General features: G+C 38.0%; 1 protein-coding gene across 10 annotated transcripts in view; it reads right to left on the bottom strand.

The window, feature by feature from the left end:
* Nucleotides 1-18,646, bottom strand: part of TAFA2 (TAFA chemokine like family member 2) — a 506,162-nt gene that overhangs the window by 307,584 nt on the left and 179,932 nt on the right. For 2 of the 10 annotated variants that reach the window (XM_084956229.1, XM_084956237.1), the window contains exon 2: nt 10,511-10,575. The exons of 7 other annotated variants lie outside the window; for them this stretch is intronic. The gene's annotated coding sequence lies outside the window, so the exon portion shown is untranslated. Of the gene's footprint in view, nt 1-10,510; nt 10,576-16,836; nt 16,989-18,646 lie in introns of those variants that run through there. One more of the 10 variants, XM_084956238.1, reaches the window with a different exon arrangement.

Consider the following 18,646-nt stretch of genomic DNA (forward strand, 5'->3'; position numbering starts at 1 on the left):
ATCTGAACTCTGTTCTACTATGTCTAGTTTGTGGTTTTTCCTTTTAAAACAATTTATCTCACTATATAGAATAAACTCATCTTCCTTCCATTTCCCTCTTCAAACACTGATGGGGATGCCTTAGTGCAAAATACTGTATGTTAAAATAATTCAAGGTACTTTGAAAAGTGCCCCCAAACAGTCCTTCTAATACCATGAAAGCATAAGGGAAAGTGGCCCTTTGAGGTAGCCTCACTATCATACTGAGACATGGCTAAGAAACACACCATTCTCCATCGATTTTTATGTTTTCCTACTGTCTTTTCCTGGCAGTCAAAACATCTATACAAAAGCATCAGTTCGGAAGTGTAGTATAAGACAGCCCATGAGCTCCAAGGTTTGCATGAAGTAGACCAGAGTTAACCTCTTAACTCACCAAGCTCTACTGGAAACCTAAGTTTGTCTCATCTGTAAAACAGAACCAGTACTGAGTACCACATTTGTAAATGCTTGGTTGAGCTCTTGGCCCATGAATGCTAAATAAATCATACATTTGTATGTGATTGCCAAGTGTTCTTAAATCATTTCTTAGTGAATGATCAACATTACAGCTAGAACCTGTAGGAATCTAGAATTTCTAAGGCCTACTTTTTAGTCATATCCAGTAGAAATTGAATAAAATTGAATTAGTGGTGACAACAGGCATCTAGACTACCTGATACACAAAAGTTCATAGAGAATTATCAATAAATGTTAATTATCTGATTGTGCATTATTAAAAGTTGGTAAGTTTGTACCTCTCCTAAGGTAAATATTAAAAAAATATTTCATCTGTAATAAAACTCTTGTTTTTATTACTTTTATTTTCCTTCAGGCTAACATATCACATTGAAACTAACAAGAGGCACAGGTATCTTCCTTGTATCTCATAATTTCCAACAAAACAAACTGCTGGTTTATAACAACATTGTTGTTGTTGTTGTTGTTGTCGTTTTAGCTTCTATAGACGTTTTGTGAAGGCACAAAGATACTGATGGTCAGGAAGAAAATACTTTCCATTTTTATTAGTACCTTTAAACTTCATTGCTTACACACTTACCGAATTTTGCCTAAACACAAAAGTAGAAAAACCTCTATAGGAGTGAAATCGTGTCCCGATTGTTTCATCTCAGACTTTGTCTTAATCCTAAAATTACTCTACAGGAACAAATATTTGGAAATCTAGTGGGGAATAATCCAATCTAAAACACAGTACTTGAAATTTAATTTTACCAATAACAATAGAGAGCCAATATGTCTTGGTACTATGTAATACTGCCTAATACTCCATGGTAAAAGGCACTCAGAGAAGAAAAAATAAAATTCTCTTTTCCCAATTATTGCAAGGTTAGATCTAAATGCTGTAGAAAAATGTAATTTGTAGAAAATAATGTAAATGCATTCATGCTGCAGACAAACACTGACCTGAAATTTGTCCAGTTAACAAAAGAGTTCAGGGCCTCAGTGCACACTTACACACCCTTCTCATTAAATTGCTGGAGATTAATTCCTTGCCCAAGAGGCATTCATGGTCCCATATTTAAAATCACACAGGTTCCCAAGGGGACCATTTAGATCATCTGCAGATGCTGTCATGTGAATTTAGCCTATTAGAGAGCATTTGCAGTTTATGGGCAAAAGATCAGTAAATTCAGTGGGATAGGCTATGTGAGAAGGATTAGGTTATCAGACTATAAATGAGGTAGAGTTTTACTGCATGGAAATCAGTAAGCTAAAGTTAAGATTTTTGGCTCATAAATTTGTGGTATATATGGTAAGGGCAGCACAAGAGAAATCAATGCCTGCCACTACCTACCCACATCTCTAATCATAGCATGTTAACAGGCTTGAGTTAATATGGAATTAAGTGGAACGCACACGTTCCTGGTGAATATATTCTAAAAGTAAGTGTGTTTAGAACTTCCCATTGTGGCGCAGTGGTTAACGAATCCAACTAGGAACCATGAGGTTGCAGGTTTGATCCCCGGCCTTGCTCAGTGGGTTAAGGATCTGGCATTGCCATGAGCTGTGGTGTAGGTTGCAGACATGGCTCGGATCCTGAGTTGCTGTGGCTCTGGCATAGGCCAGCGGCTACAGCTCCGATTCGACCCCTAGCCTGGGAACCTCCATATGCCGCGGGAGCGGGCTTAGAAAAGGCAAGAAAGACAAAAAAAAAAAAAAAAAAAAAAAAAGTAAGTGTGTTTACTAATAAACACAATGAGAAAAAGGAAAGAAGTCTTCCTGTTGCCACTGGGTACCATCTGAGCCTTAAGTTCATAATAAGTCTAAAATTCCAATACCTACTTTTTCAGGCAAACACTACTTCCAAATATTTACCATCCCACACGTCATCATCACAAAGCATGGTAGCTCTGCTGGACTTACTCTACACCCTTATTACTAGCCCACTACCGCAGTATGAGTAATAAAGTGCACAATAATTTGTATAGGATCACTTAATGAACTGTAATATGAAACTGCATCTCAGTGGACTCTGTTCAAGTCAGGTCATTCCGTTTAATATTCTTCCTTATTCACTCAAATCTTTAAATCTTGACCATCTTCAGTTGGACACTATGGGAGATTCAATATGCAAATATGATAAACAAGTGGTTAAGTTAGACCATGATGTAAGTCACCTTCAAATATAGCACTATCAGGAGCTAAAATACCATTACACTTTTACAATAATTGATATAATGGCAACAAGTTCTGTCCTGCAAAGCCTACCCAACCAGTCTCATCAATTTCAATGCCGAGATCCATTTTCAACCTTAGATCCATTTTTCATGAATAGCCCAGGACATAACAGATGCTCCTTAAATACCTAATAGATTGTTGACTAATAACCTTTGTGAGCTACTGTGAAACAAATTAACCAAATTTTTAAAATACACAGTATTCTACTGGGTTCTATAAAACACATTAAGCTGCAAGACCCTGCTAGCATCACAAATCTTGATTCTATGTTAGGCATCAAGAAGCAAGTAATAAGAAGCTTCATTCTCAAGGTTACTGTGTACATTTAGAATATTAGTGAGTCAAATTTGGCACAAGATACCAGTATGCAGAACTAGTTCAACAGTATATTAAGCCATGCTGCTGAGTAATTAATTTTGTGTTCGCAAGCTGGAAATAATTTAAAGCCATTTTCAGTTCCCAGGTATTTTTCATCTTGGCCGCCATCACTAAAAATATACCAAAAAGCAACTCAAAAGCAGATTCAAGTAGCACTTATTAAGTGCTATTTAGCACTTTTAATGCTAAGCAATGGGCTGGACTTTTCCACATAAATTGATGATAGCAACATCCAACCAAATCTGGATACCAATCCACCACTACTTGAGTATAGTGTTGCCATAAACCATGCTTAACTAAGTCCAGGTATCGAACAGACAACCTGGAAAAGGTCATGCACTTTATCTTTGAAGAGCTCTCTTAGCATAACTAGACAAAATCTGTGTTCTAAGAATGTTTATCTTACTACCTCTTTGAATCTATCAAAGAAGCCCTCTTGATCTCATACATAAGAACACAGCTCTTCACAAACCTGAACGTAGTTATCATTTCTCCACTTCAATTTAAAGTTGCCTGCTTAACATCAATCTTTTGGGTAGCATCCCATCTTTCTCCTCCACATAATTTACAACTCACATTATCAGTTGTGTGTTCACTATTTACAGGCTGTACTCTCCACTAAGACTCTCTCTGTGAATTCAAAGATGAAGGCTTTTGTGTGCACCATTGCACAGCCAGCACCTATAGCATAGCAGGTACTCAATAACTATTTGATGGATGAATAAATCAAAGAATAAATAAATGATTTGGGATACACAAGCACAAACTAAATTTTTTTACAAATTTAGAAAGATAGTCACAGAAAAAGAGTAAGAGTGCCTGATATCTTGGTCTCCTACATAGTAGAAAATCTCAGAAAAAAACATTTTTTAATTTTTTTTTTTCTTTTCAGGGCCACTCCTGTGGCATATGGAAGTTCACAGGCTAGGGACTGAATTGGAGCTGGAGCTGCAGCTATGGGCTACACCACAGCCACAGCAAAAAAACAGATTTGAAGTTCATCTGCGACCTACGCCACAACTTGCAGCAATGCTGGTTCCCTAACCCACTGAGCGAGGCTGGGAATCGAACCCACGTCCTCATGGACACTATGTCAGGTTCTTAATCTGCTGAGCCACAATGGGAACTCCTTAAATAATTTCTAAGAAAATAAACTTTCCCAATGATGAAGATCAGCAGCATGTGTTCATTCTCTATATATACACTGTTTTTCAAAAATGTACACCAGTGTACCAGACACTGGTGATAGAGTGGTGAACAGAATACAATTCTTGCCCTCAGCATGTGATAACAAAATTTAAGAGGTTTCTTTATAAAGACGCAAAGGAGAATATTTACTCCATTAAATTCGCATCCTGGCATAGATCTAGTGGTGGAACATTGATCCCAATAATTGGATAATAACCACAATAAGGACCAACAGAAGAATGCAGACCTCAATTTAAACTAGTCAATCATAGAATTATAAAACTAAAACAAGCAGTCAAATTCACAGAGACAGAAAGCAGAATGGTGGTCACCAGAAGCTGAGGAGAGAGGAGAATGGAGAGTTATTGTTCTATGGGCATGGAATTTCAGTTTGGGAGGATGAAAAAGTTCTGGAGATGGAAGGTAATGATGATTGTGTGACAATGTGAATGTCCTAAGTGCCACTGAACCGTATACTTAAAAAACAGTGAAAATGATAAATGTTATTTATATTTCACCACAATAAAAAAAAAAAGAAAGCTATTTGAAAAAAAACTGACTCATACCAGACAGTTATACCGCCTGACTGTGCAATAGTTAATCAGGACACCCATGTACAGAAGGGCTGGTCCTGAGTTGTTACTGAGTTACACACACATAAGGATGGAGAAACACCACAAGCAGCAGGGTCTTCAAATAAAGAAAGACAACTGCATTTGACAAATGAGGCATCATTATATGACTAGCAAGGAACCTCGAGGACACTTGACAGCTCATTTTTTACTCACACTTCCTTTGAGGAATTCTCTTCAGGGCTATGAGACTCTGTTATTGTTTTGTTTTTAATTCTCTCACCTCCAAAACACAAAGAAATTTTTACCTCTCAAGTAAAAAAGCCCAACTTTGAAATATCGCAGGACATAACCACCAGAAATAACTTCAGGATAAAACTGAGGTCTACTGGCAAACCTCACTTGAAAATGTTAACACCTGAATACTTTGTTCCCCAGTCCCTTCTTTACATAAGCAATGAGAGGAACAAAATTTAGAATTAACTTGCGGGTGGTATGTTATTGGGAGAAAAAAAAATTGTACCATAAAATGTAAGGCATACCCTAACAACATTCCTCCAAGTCCTGCTCAGAATCAAGCATCCTACTAATCATTCATAAGGAAAACAAAACCAGAAACAGTGTCACTGCCAAGCCAGTCAAGCTGTCAACAACATTTATTACCATGCATACATACTAGCAGATGATACAAAGGAAAGTCGCATCCTTTGCCCTTTAGGAGCTCATAACAGGAAGGACGATGATTTATACTATATATTTTGGCCAGGGAGTTGGAACACAATGATGAAACAAGCATGGGTTCAGAAGTGAGACCCATGAGTGATGTAATTCCAATTCAACTACTCTTTAGCTGCATGTCCTTCATAATAAGAGCTAAATTACTGACAGCTCAGCACACGCCAGGAAGTTTGGTCTGTAATCCATCCCTGTTAATCCTCACAAACCCTAAAAAGTAAATACTATTATTATTTTACACATAAAGTCAAGTTATTTCATTTCCCTGAGCTTCAGTTGCTTTGGGGGTGGGAGGACATGGGAGTCATACCAAGGTCATACCATGGTTTTGAAAGTTAAATAACTAAGATATTATAGGATTGTGATGAAAGTTGATACCATCATTTAATTATTATATGTTTATAGAAGTAGCACACATTTGTAAAAGTCATTCTAGGGGAGCGTTTTAGGGAACACTAATTTTTTTTTTTTTTTTTTTTTTTTGTCTTTTTGCTATTTCTTTGGGCCGCTCCTGCGGCATATGGAGGTTCCCAGGCTAGGGGTCCAATCAGAGCTGTAGCTGCCAGCCTACACCGGAGCCACAGCAACGTGGGATCCGAGCCGTGTCTGCAACCTACACCACAGCTCACGGCAACGCCGGATCATTAACCCACTGAGCAAGCTCAGGGATCGAACCCGCAACCTCATGGTTCCTAGTCGGATTCGTTTATCACTGCGCCACGACGGGAACTCCAGGAACACTAATTTTTTATACACACTATCTAAATTGACACGATTTCTACTATAAAGATGCTTAATCCAGTGAATGTATTTATTTATTATTTATTTTGCTTTTTGCTTTTAGGGCTGCATGTTCAGCATATGGAAGTTCCCAGGCTAGGGGTCAAATCAGAACAGTGGCTGCCAGCCTACGCCACAGCCACAGCAACATGGGATCTGAACCACGTCTGCGACCTACACCAAAGCTCACGGCAACACCAGATCCTGAACCCACTGATCGAGGCAGGGATTGAACCTGAATCCTCATGGATGCTAGCGGGGTTTTTTACCGCTGAGCCACAATAGGAATTCCTTAATCCAGTGAAATTCTAAGAAAATATATTTTATCTTAAAATTAAGGCAACTCACCAATGGACTGAGGATAAGGGTTTGGTGTGAAATGTCCTTGTTTTGTATATTGCTACATTCACAATCACTGTTTTGTCCAATAAATGCAATTTGACTTTTTCTTCTCTACGAAATATGACTTTGAACAAGTTTACCCAAGCACAGTTGCTCCTTTTTTCCCCACATTAATACATTAATACAGCATATATTTGATAAACACCTGTGCCAACTGAACACATGCTGACTTCCAATGATTATTCTCAATAAAAGAATAATGTGTGGGGCATTCCCATTGTGGCACAGCGGAAACAAATCCGACTAGTACCCACAAGGATATGGGTTCCGTCCCTGGCCTCTCCCAGTGGGTCAGGGATCCGGTATTAACGTGAGCTGTGGTGTAGGTCACAGATGTGACTCGGATCCTACATTGCTGTGGCTGTGGTATAGGCCAGCAGCTGGAGCTCTGATTCAACCCCTAGTCTGGAAACTCCCATATGCCACGAGTGCGGCCCTAAAAAAAAAAAAAGAAAAAAAAGAAAAAGAAAGGTCTGCATTCAGACATTCTGTTTATAATGACAACTTAAACTACCAAACTCAGTACTATCTTCTATAATTAGAACAAATGAAAATAAACGATCAATAATGAAAAGCTTCTTATTCATCTCACATGGCAATGTGCCTTCAGTTTCTAGTAAGATCTCCTAAGATATTTATGGTGATATCTACCCATAATGCTGATCTCAATGGCAAATCTTATAATTTGGGAGAACGCAGGAAATTTCCCCGGGGAAACAGGGAGATGCATGATATAAGGCACTGGTTATTCCCACAGTAAGTACTGAGCATCTATAAAATGTCTGGAAGAATTTATAAGAACACATCTGACACTATCATTATATTTCCAAATGTCTGCTATCTCTTCTAGGCAAACTTGTATCAAAGTAAACTTTTGAAAGCAGTTCCCTTATATGAAATAACATAATCATTAGTCAAAATCCTTTACATTTCACCATGAAATCTCTAGTACTATCAGTGTGCTCCATCTTTCCAGGAAAGAATAGCAATATATGTATATGGTGAAATAATATTGCCATTTATCCACACAAAACCAAGCAAGGCTTAAAGACAGCATTTTTAAATTCATCTAGAGATTTCAGTTCAACTAAGTTTGAAATTAAGTTAGTACACTGATGTTTTATGCCACACACAATGCTTTTAGTTCTTGAGTTTCCAACTTAATCATTTTTAATTTTTTGATAATACTTAACATTTTTATTCATTTTAATTATATTCATTTCAATGTTAGATACTGAGGTTACCTCACTATCAAAATTGAAAGACAGTCTTATCATTGTAGATTAAACTGATGCTCAACAGTGTCACTAGGATATTGGGAATTTATCTATATAAAAATAGCTCATTTTATTAAGTTGTTCCTAAATGACCACAAATGCCACATTCTTCACTGGCACTAAGTATATAATATGACTTCAGAACATGATGAAAAAGAGCAACATACTCAAGGATAATTAATTTTAATTATTATATTACAGTATGACAAGTGCTTCACTAAAGACATATACAAAATTCCATAGAAACCCAGAGGGACGTGAATTCACCAAAGGCTCCATCTCTTCTTTTCCTCTTGGAGAAGAGCTGGATTCTATTTTGAAGAATCGATCTATCTTGAAGAACAAATAACAGCTCACTAAGCAGAAAATTAAAATAAATGAAAACAGAAAAGGACATTCTCAGTAAAGAAAGATGCAAGACACATGGCCTACAGGTAGGAATAGGCACCGTGTTTTCAGAGAAAGTCAGTTACCTGTGTCAGTGAGTGTCAGTCCGCACTCAAAGGTACTGGCTGAGCACCATGGCTACGCCAGGCATTTTGCTAGATCAGGGATAAATCAACAATGCACGGACCAAATTGTGCCTGCTACCTGATTTTGTATGGCCTGCAAACGAAGAACAAGTCTTACTTTTTTAAGTAGATGAAAAAAAATCAAAAGAAGAATACTATTTCATGATACATGAATATCATATGAAATTCCAATTTTAGTGTCTATAAACAAATTTTACTGGAACACCGTCACATTCATTCCTTTGCATTTGGTCTATGGCTGCTTTTGTGCTACCCTGGTAGAAATGAGTCATTCTTACAGTGAATGTATAGCTCCAAAACTATCAGTGTTTGGGGAGACAAACATGGAAGCCAACCTAATCTCAGAATATTGTAGGCGCACAGAGCTGGGGACACATAGCCCAAATTCCGATAAGGGACTGTGGGTAAGGATAGGTTTATGAAACTGGATGAGATTAAACTAAGAGATCAGATCATGAGAAGCCTTACCTGCCATGCTAAAGATCTCCAATTTTATTCTGAAAGCAATGGCCTGCCTTTGCAGGGTATTAAGGAGGCCTATGACATGATCGACTTTATATTTCAAAACAGCCATCCATGTACCACGTACCTAAGAGTACTTACTGCCTTTTTCTCACAAAGCAAACGCAACCCTAGGAAGTAAGGACTATTTGCTCTAGGGGAGAACTGAGAAGCAGTCTTATCACTTTCTCTCTCTTAATAATGATAATAAGAATAATAGCTAGTATTTACTGAATGTCACTATGTACCAGGCACTTGCTAAATGTTTTTGATGTATCAACTCAATGCTCATACATAATAAGACCTGTGAGGTAAGTCTTACTGACCTGGAGACATATGATAATATAATCAGATTTAACCCTTTTCTGGATGAAAACACTTCTAGGTTCAAAACCAGTTACTGTTTTCTGTTCCTAGATGAATATGGTGAACCCTTGTAGCATAACTTTAACTCCCTTTGTCAAGCAAGACAGGTAGTTGAGTAATCATTCATTCATCCACTACAACTAGGTACTGATTGTCCATCATGTATCAGGGGAGGCAGGGGCATAAAGCCGCAGGCACTTCGCATTCCCAGGGGTTCCAAGAGCTGAAGAAGAAACTAAACACGCCACGAATCTCAGACCTGAAACCTGGTCACTGTTTATCCCATCAATTCAGGATTACACTGCTGGATACACCTAATCCTTGAAATCCTTCTTGTTAAAGCATCCACTTTCTAAGTAGTTTTGTGGGTGTATGTCCCAATATGGGAGAGACAGAAAGAGAAAGAGAGAGAGAGAATTAACAAGCATGGGTGATGAGAATGAAGCAAAAAAAAAAAAAAAAAACAGAAATCAATGCTTCACACATGGTATTGTGGGCCTGTTTCCCAACAGTAAAATTATTGAAATAACAAGGGATTGTTAATTGGTGTGTCTAGCATAGAAACAGAGAAAAGGGCATAGGGGAAGGGAGGGTGACCCATGAAAGCATGAACAAGAGGGGGACCTCGCTCAGAGATACAGAGCATTTGCCTTCATTGATATCACAAAAGGTGTAGAAGATGTTTCATACTCTTAAAACATTTTGCTCCTATTAAATCAATTTGCTTTCAGGTTTATATCTAAATTTAGTTATTATGTATACATCTAGCATAACTGAAACTTACAGTGTTATTTCATAGGCTTATAGACTCAATCACTTAGTGGAAATTTAAAGTCAGATAGCAAAAAAGAAATTTACCATTTTATTGGAGTACTGCCCACACAGTACAAGATTTACAAACCAAGACTTATGACCATGAGTTAGAAACCACGATTTTGTAACTAGAAAGACTCTAAAGCATATCTGGAATTCCCTCTAGACTTCCAACAACAGCGGCATACCTTTGAGACTCACTAGAAAACAACCCCAAGAGGGAATAACAGCGTTATGCACTCTGTACCTTTTCAATTCACCTGAGAAGGATGGGTCTATTACTGCATTCACTCTTTATATTCTGATCTTGACCTGGTGACAAATGAATAAAAAGAGGGAAAGAGCAAAAATCAGGTAGGGAAAATCCCAGGTCTCTTTCCCAAACTCCTCATCAAACTTACCTCTCATTCAATTTTTTTCCTTTACTGCAAATTATCGTCTTTATTGCCAGAGGGTAACTAACCTCAGTCACTTTATTACAAGATGTATAAAGGATTTAAATAGACATTTGCTAAGATTAAAAGTCAAAAATGTGGATTCATTCTAAAGTGCCTTTTTGTGTCTGATTTAATTAAAAGTTTTTCACGAGTTCCCACTGTGGCACAGTGTGGTGCAGCCATTCAGGTCACTGGGGCGGCACAGGTTCAATCCCCAGCCCAGCACAGGTATTGGTGCAGGTAGCAGCTGTGGCTGGGATTTGATTCCTGACCCAGGAACTTCCATATGCCATAGGTGTGGCCAAAAAAAAATTTTTTTTTCCAATATAGGAGCAGCTGTCTTGCCTCTACTGCTCAAAGAAATCATTGTTCCTATTTCTCTTACCTGCCTTGGATGTGAAATATGTTCTGAACCACGTGGATCCCTCTTTCCCATCTCACCACACTCATTCGACCCCTAGCCTGGAAACTTCCATATGCTGCAAGTGAGGCCTTAAAAGCAAAAAAATAAAATAAAATAAAAATAAATAAATAAAACTGGAGTCAATCCTCTCAAGCTCTGCAAGTACTTTACCAACTAAGCTTAGGTATCAGTTTAAATCCTTTGTTGCCATTTCAACAATCTTCACAGTGTCTTTACCAGGAGTAGATTTCATCTCAGTAAACCACTTTATTTGCTTATCCATATGAAGCAACTCTTCATTTGTTAAAGTTTTATCCTGAGATTTACAGCAATTCGGTCACAACATCAGGTTCCTCTTCTTATTATAGTTCTCCTGTTATTTCCATCACATCTTCAATTACCACCTCCTCTGAAGTCTTAAACCTCTCGAAGTCATCCATGAGGGTTGGAATCAGCTTCTAACATAAACTTCCATTAAGGTGGCTATCTGACTTCTTCCCATGAATTACAAATGTTCCTAATGGAATCTAGAACGGTGAGTCATTTCCAGAAGGTTTTCAATTTACACTTGACCTTGAACAATAGGGGGTTAGGACCCTCCACACAGATCAAAACTGTATATAACTTACAGCTGGCCTGCAGCATCCATGGATTCAACCAACCATGAATCGTGCAGTTCAGTAGTATTTACAACTGAAACCATCTGCATAGAAGTGGACTCACACAGGTCAAAATGTATTATCTAAGGAGCGACTCTACTTCACCAGATCCACAGAGGAATCATAGCATATGGTAGCTAAAGCCTTATTAAATGTATTTCTTCAATCATAAGGTTTGAAAGTTGAAAGTACCACTTGACCCATGGACCTAGAATGATGCTGTGTTAACAGGCATGGAAAAAAACATTAATCTCACAGTACATGTCCACCAGAGCTCTTGGGTGACCAACAGCAATCCTCTTGAAAGGAATCTTTTTTTCTAAGTAGTAGGTCTCAACAGTGGGCTTAAAATATCCAGTAAACCATGTTATAAACAAATGTACCAGGGGTTTCTGTCGTGGCACAGCAGAAACAAATCTGACTAGGAACCATGAGGTTGTGCGTTCAATCCCTGGCCTTGCTCAGTGGGTTAAGGCTCCAGTGTTGCCCCGAGCTGTGGTGTAGGTCTCAGATGCAGCTTGGATCTGGCATTGCTGTGGCTGTGGCTGTGGCATAGGCCAGCGGCTACAGCTCGAATTAGACCCCTAGCCTGGGAACCTCCATATGCCATGGGTGCAGCCCTAGAAAAGACAAAAAAAAAAAAAAAGAGACAAATTAAAAATAAAAAAAATAAATAAATGTACACTCTAAGTAGTAGGTCTCAAGAGTGGGCTTAAAATATCCAGTAAATCATGTTATAAATAGATGTACAGTCATCTGAGCTCTCTTACTCCATTTATAAAGCACAGGCAGCATAGTAAATCCAATTATGATAAATGCAAAATTCTTAAGGGCCCTAGGATTTTCCCATTACAAAGCGAGCACTGGTTTCAACTTCAAGTTATCAGCTGCATTAGCCGTTAACATGAGAGAGCCTGTCCTTTGAAGCTTGGAAGCCAGGGCTTGACTTCTCCTCTCTAGCTATGAAGGTCCTGAATGGCATCCTCTTCCAGTAGATAGCTGTTTGGCCACACTGAAAATCTGTTTCTTAGTGTAACCACCTTCATTCATTATCTTAGCTAGATCCTCTGGATAACTCGGGGCACCTTCTACATAAGCACTTGCTGCTTTACCTTTAATATCATGGAGATGACTTCTTTCCCTAAACTTCATGAACCAACTTCTGCTAGCTTCATATTTTTTTTCTTCTGCAGCTTCTTCACCTCTCTCAGCTTCATAGAAATGAAAAGAGTTGGGGCCTTGCTCTGGATAAGGCTTTGGCTTAAGGGAATTGTGTGGCTGGTTTATCTTCTATTCAGACCACCACTACAGCTTTCTCCATACCCCCAATAAGGCTGTTTCATTTCTTTTTTTTTCTTTTTTTTTTGTCACCCTAGGTCAAAGCCACAGCAACACCAGATCAAGCCATGTCTTCAACCCACATCACAACTCAAGGCAATGCCAGATCCTTAACCCACTGAGTGAGGTCAGGGATTGAACCTTCAATCCTCACAGATACTAGTCAGGTTTGTAACCTGCTGAGACACAACAGGAACTCCTGTTTCACTTTCTTTTTTAGTTTTTTTTTTTTTTTTTTTTAAATCATTGGTGTGTTTACTGGAGTAGCACTTTTCATTTCCTTCAAGAACTTTCCCTTTGCATATACAGCTTGGCTAATGGTTTGGCACAAAAGGCCTAGCTTTCAGCCTGTCTCAACTTCTGATGTGCCTTCCTCACTAAGCTTAACCATTTCTAGCTTTTGATTGAAAAGGAGAGACATGAGACTCTTCATTTCACTTTAGCATTTAGAGGCCATTATAGAGTTATTAACTGGGCCTGCTTCCTATATTGCTGTTTCTCAGGAAATAGGGAGCCCCAAGGAGAGAGAGAAACAGGGCAACAGCTGGTCAGTGGATCAGTCAGAATATATGCATTTATGGACTAAGTTTTTTATCCTCTGTGAGTGATGTTTGTAGCTCTTCAAAACAAGTAACATGGAGGATCAGTGATAGCATTTAACCATAACAAATACAGTCATAATGAAAAAGCTTGAAACATTGTGAGAATTATCAAAATGTGACAGAGACACAGAATGAGGAAATACTCTTAGAAAAATGGCATCAATAGACTTGTTGGATGAGGGGTTGACACAAAATTTCAATTTGTAAGAGACACAAGGTCTGTGAAGCAACACACAATAAAACGAGGCATGTCTGTAACGAAAAATGTTTTACGAGAAAAACTGTAACCCAGTCCAAATGAAAAATGTTTTATGAGAAAAACTGTAACCTAATCCAAATTTTATTATGTAGCTCTGATTTTTTAAAAAAATCAATTGTTCCAACTTAATTGCAATGCAAACAAGAATTTTTAACCTAAAGAAAAATTCTAATAAAAAAATTGAGCACCTACTGTAGAAAAATCCACAAGCAGTCTAGACAAGACTCTAAACCTAATTAGTAATACATAATATGACAATCAACTCTGCTTCCTTCCTTCCTTCCTTTCTTTCTTTTTTTCTTTAATAGCCATGGCCACACCCACAGCACATGGAAGTTCCCAGGCTAAGGACTGAATCTGACACGGAGGTGTGACCTAGGCCACAGCTGTAGCAACACCAGATCCTTTAACCAACTGCACCCGGCTGAGGATCAAACTCACTCATCCGCAGCCACCCAAGCCACTGCAGTCAGATTCTTAACCCACTGCACCAAAGCAACAACTCCTACTTCACTTTTTATACTGTGTATATTTCAGCACATGCAGGAATTCAATGAAAACCACTAATAATTTATATTTCAGGGGATTAAAAAATCCTACTAATAATAGAACAATTAGAAGGGACATTCATATCATCCTTTTTAGATAAATACTAACCATGAAAAAGATTAATTAAAATTAGTCATTTGCCTTTCTCTAACACTTTGACAAACTGCTGGTGAAATGGGAAGGTTGCTTAGGTATTTCATTTGTGTGATTTCCATTGCTCACCTGTTTTAAAAAGGTTCACCTGAGTAGATGGATGTAGCCAGTGCAAGAAGTCACACAAAGAAAAGAGAGAGGAACCTGTAAGCCCCTCGGCCAAAGCGCCCCACAATTTGCACTGAGGTGAACCCATGACAGATTTGCTTCCTTCTTGCTAATGTGAATTTCCAGCCTCTCACTTGGCAAAGCCTGGAAACATCTCTTGTCACTAGAACAGGTTGGTCTGCTTATTGATCTGCTTTTCTCTTTCCAGCTCCAGCTCAACCTGACCTTTTGTGTTGCACACTCCCTCATTTGTCTCACAGACAGCTCTGATTCCTCTATCAGCTGGCAGACAGGGGTCATTTTGTCCAACTTTGTTCTGGTTTGCAGGGAGCCTAGGAGATGGTCTGTTTCGAATTTGCTAAATAAGACTATTATTCAGCTTATTCTCTGCATCTTCCATTTTTATCAAAGGTTTCCATTACAGAAAAAAAAATCAAAATTGTGATAAATCTTTGGGGGATTTCAAGCTTAAACAAAATGCTTTCAACAAAGGAGAGCACTTAGAATTATAAATTTGCATTTAAATGCTTGACCATGCTGGCATCACTTATGTGACAATATCAAACAGCATGAGATAAATCAGAACACAGCTTGAAATTATAGTCCTAACTTATCTGATTTCATAATAATTTTAGGGTCTTTCCTTGAAAAACCAATAGCTCAAAGACTTACATTTTTTCCCAGGGAATTCTCTCTTCTTTTTGAATAATAGCTCTCCCATGGTTCACAGAATGATATATGTAACAGTACTATTGGTACAGTCATCATTTCTAATTTTTAAATTTAGCTAAACAACATATGCCACATATTTAAAACTAAGAAATTAAAGAAAATCATTGAACTAAAAGCCAACTAATTTAAAATACGTAAATGAAAAAATTCTAAGCTGGACCAGGACTTACATGTAAGTTATTATTTTCAGTTGCATTTTACATGATTGCTAGACAAAGAATTAACATGCCGCATATAGCTTTTTAGCATATGGGTAAACACATATGCTAGACAAAGGGTAGGGAGTAGGAAGATAATGTTTACACTCGAATTAATAAACTAGAGGGTTGTTCATGGGGCAATAGAGTAAGGATGGAAAAAAAAGCTACTAGAGAAAATTATCCTTAAGAGACGTTATATTTTAAATTTCTAAGAAAGTGAAATTCATTCCAATAAGCAAGAAAACATTCAGGGTTGTTTTGTGGGGGTTTTTTTTGTTTTTTTTTTGATTGCTAGTGGTTGCTAATATTTATATTTGCGTAGCACTTTGACATAAGAGTTCAAAACAGCCTAATGAGTTTTTCTTACATAGAACATTAATATTATCCCACTTCATAGAGAGGAAATTTTTAACCCCTAGGCCCACTTCAAAACTCATGGATGGCACGTTGTCATATGCCAGCCCTGGTTCAGTCTATTTTTGTATTCTAAATTCTCTATACAGCTATTTCCATTTTAGAGATGAAGGAACTAAAAGACACAGAGGTTAAGTAATTGGCCAATTTGTCAAAAGTAGAAAATGATAAAGTAGAGATTCTAATCTGGTATCTGTCTGTAGCAATCATGGGCTTAATCATCATGCTTTAATACTTTTCTATCTCCAAGTTCCTTTGGAGAACTATGGGACTAGCTCAGGAGTTCTGAGGTGTGGTGGGCCAAGAATCTCCTGTTTCCCTGTTATCCAAATCGGTCCTCCTTTTTCCATGTGGAAGGATTTTGACCTTCCAGACTAGGAGCTTACTTCCTAACTCATCGGAGCTATAGAGGCAGGCTCTGCTGTCAGATGTGTTGGGTTCAAATCCTCATGGCCTATGAGGCCATGTCATATACATATTTTTATTTTTGTAAGAGAGAAAATTCCCAAAATATTTCTAATTACTAATCCATCACCATATCAAGCTCTCAAGGAATGTATACAAAGGCAAATGTCCATATTTTTTTCCTATGATTTAGCCTGGCCTTCTGCCATGGCAAGCTAGGCCAGGTTTGAGGACCTAGCCTGTCTACCAAGAGCTAGACCAGGAAAGGGTCTCCTCTACCAGGAGTCTACCCAGCTATAACCTCGCACCCTTACCTCTGTCTGCAAGGCGAGAAAGCCAGTAGGTCTTGGGAAAACACCTCTTCTACCTTAGGCTCAAAGCAGGGACATTTATGAAATGATTCTCAGCTGCCAGCTACTCAGTACTCATTACGTGGCCAATGCTAGAGGTCTCCATGGTCCAACATGGCAACAAAAGAAAAGCATTACGTGAGTACCCAGAATCTATCTCAGATTACAAGGAAGTTTACACAAATTGTGTCAATTCAGTTAGTTTGCCTAAGTTTCCTCCCAACTATAGCTTTAATCATAACAGAAGGTTCTCAAAACTCCTGACAGCCAGCAGTAGCAGAGTTGACAACAGCCTGACAGGCCACCTGTTGCAAGGTAGGAGCCAAGAAAAAATGTGAATAAAATCAGCTTTGTTTATTAAGCAGGAAAAGGGACATCTGTCATAACAGCCAGTACAACCACCCCAAAGGACGAAGTATAGACCAAACTACTTCCCAGTTCCTGTTTGCCTCCATCGACCCCTCCTTCACATCTAATGCATATCTAATAGGAGTCTCTGCCATCTATTATCTATATTGTGATAACAATAACATGCCATCAAAGCATAATTATTTTCAGTCTTAAAATGTATGTACTTAATGTATACTTAATAGATATACATTAGAAAATGTATAAAGATGGATATTTTTAAAGACTGAATAATAACTATTGAAAATGCTGTGAAGGTATTTAATAGTTTTAATTAAAAATTAGGTAAGTAACATTTTAACTTTCACTAGTTGGTTTTAAACAACTTTTATGTTTTTTTTACTTGGTTCTCATGCTAGAGGTCTAATCAGAAGTATAGCCACTGGCCTACGTGATAGCCACAGCAACGCAGGATCCAAGCCACATCTGTGACCTACACCACAGCTCACAGCAACGCCAGATCCTTAACCCACTGAGCAAGGCCAGAGATCGAACCCACGTCCTCATGGATACTAGTCAGGTTTATTAACCATTGAGCCAAGATGGAAACTAACTTTTATATTTTTATTCCTAGTGAAAACAGGTCAACTATATCAAACTATTCAGTGAGGATATATAATCTCTAAGGGAAACATCAAGCAGAAGCACTGATGAGATTGGTTGAGATGATAGGAAGGAAGAAAACCATAAAATTATGGAAGACCTAGCATGTGTCTGATGTGCTGAATAGGTTCACCTCTATGGTATCCTCTTAACACTAATATTATGCTTGTTAGGGAGGTATTATCACCGCCATTTTATAGAAAACAGAATGATATATCTGAGAGATTCATAATTCATCTAAGGTCATACAGGTAATAATTACCATGTCTTCTGCTTAGAGATACCAACTCCAGTAAACTATGCATTATAGTTTCTATATCCCATGCCTACAGAACTTTAATTCATATGAGAAGGTGGCTACATGTCAGATAATATGGCAGAACACCCTGAATTGACAAGACAGATTATTCTTCCCTCTCTCCCACCTCCAAAAAAAAAAAAAAAAAAAAAAAAAAAATGTTGACTATAAAGGCAAGACAGAGTGTAATCACCCTGTATTTCTATATCACTTCATTAATTAAAATAGAGGTTGAGGTCGAGGTCTCTCAAGAATAACCAGAATAATAAAACCAGTGAAACTTCTAGAGAAGTTTCTGGAGAATCAAGATTCAGGATGAACATAGCAGCAGCATCACAGCAGTGCAAGAAAATAATGACTTCAGAATTAACATAGGCCATTGCTTTCAGAGCTACCTTTACCTTCCATCAAGGTCTCATCTGGCCCTTTATGTAAATAGACAGCAATCACAACAATTCTTCCATG

The sequence above is a fragment of the Sus scrofa genome, chromosome 5 (genome assembly GCF_054392235.1).
Source record: "Sus scrofa isolate SSC_HxYL_T2T_F1_AM1 chromosome 5, Sscrofa_HxYL_maternal_Yorkshire_Landrace_v2.0, whole genome shotgun sequence".
NCBI classification, from domain to species: Eukaryota; Metazoa; Chordata; class Mammalia; order Artiodactyla; family Suidae; genus Sus; species Sus scrofa.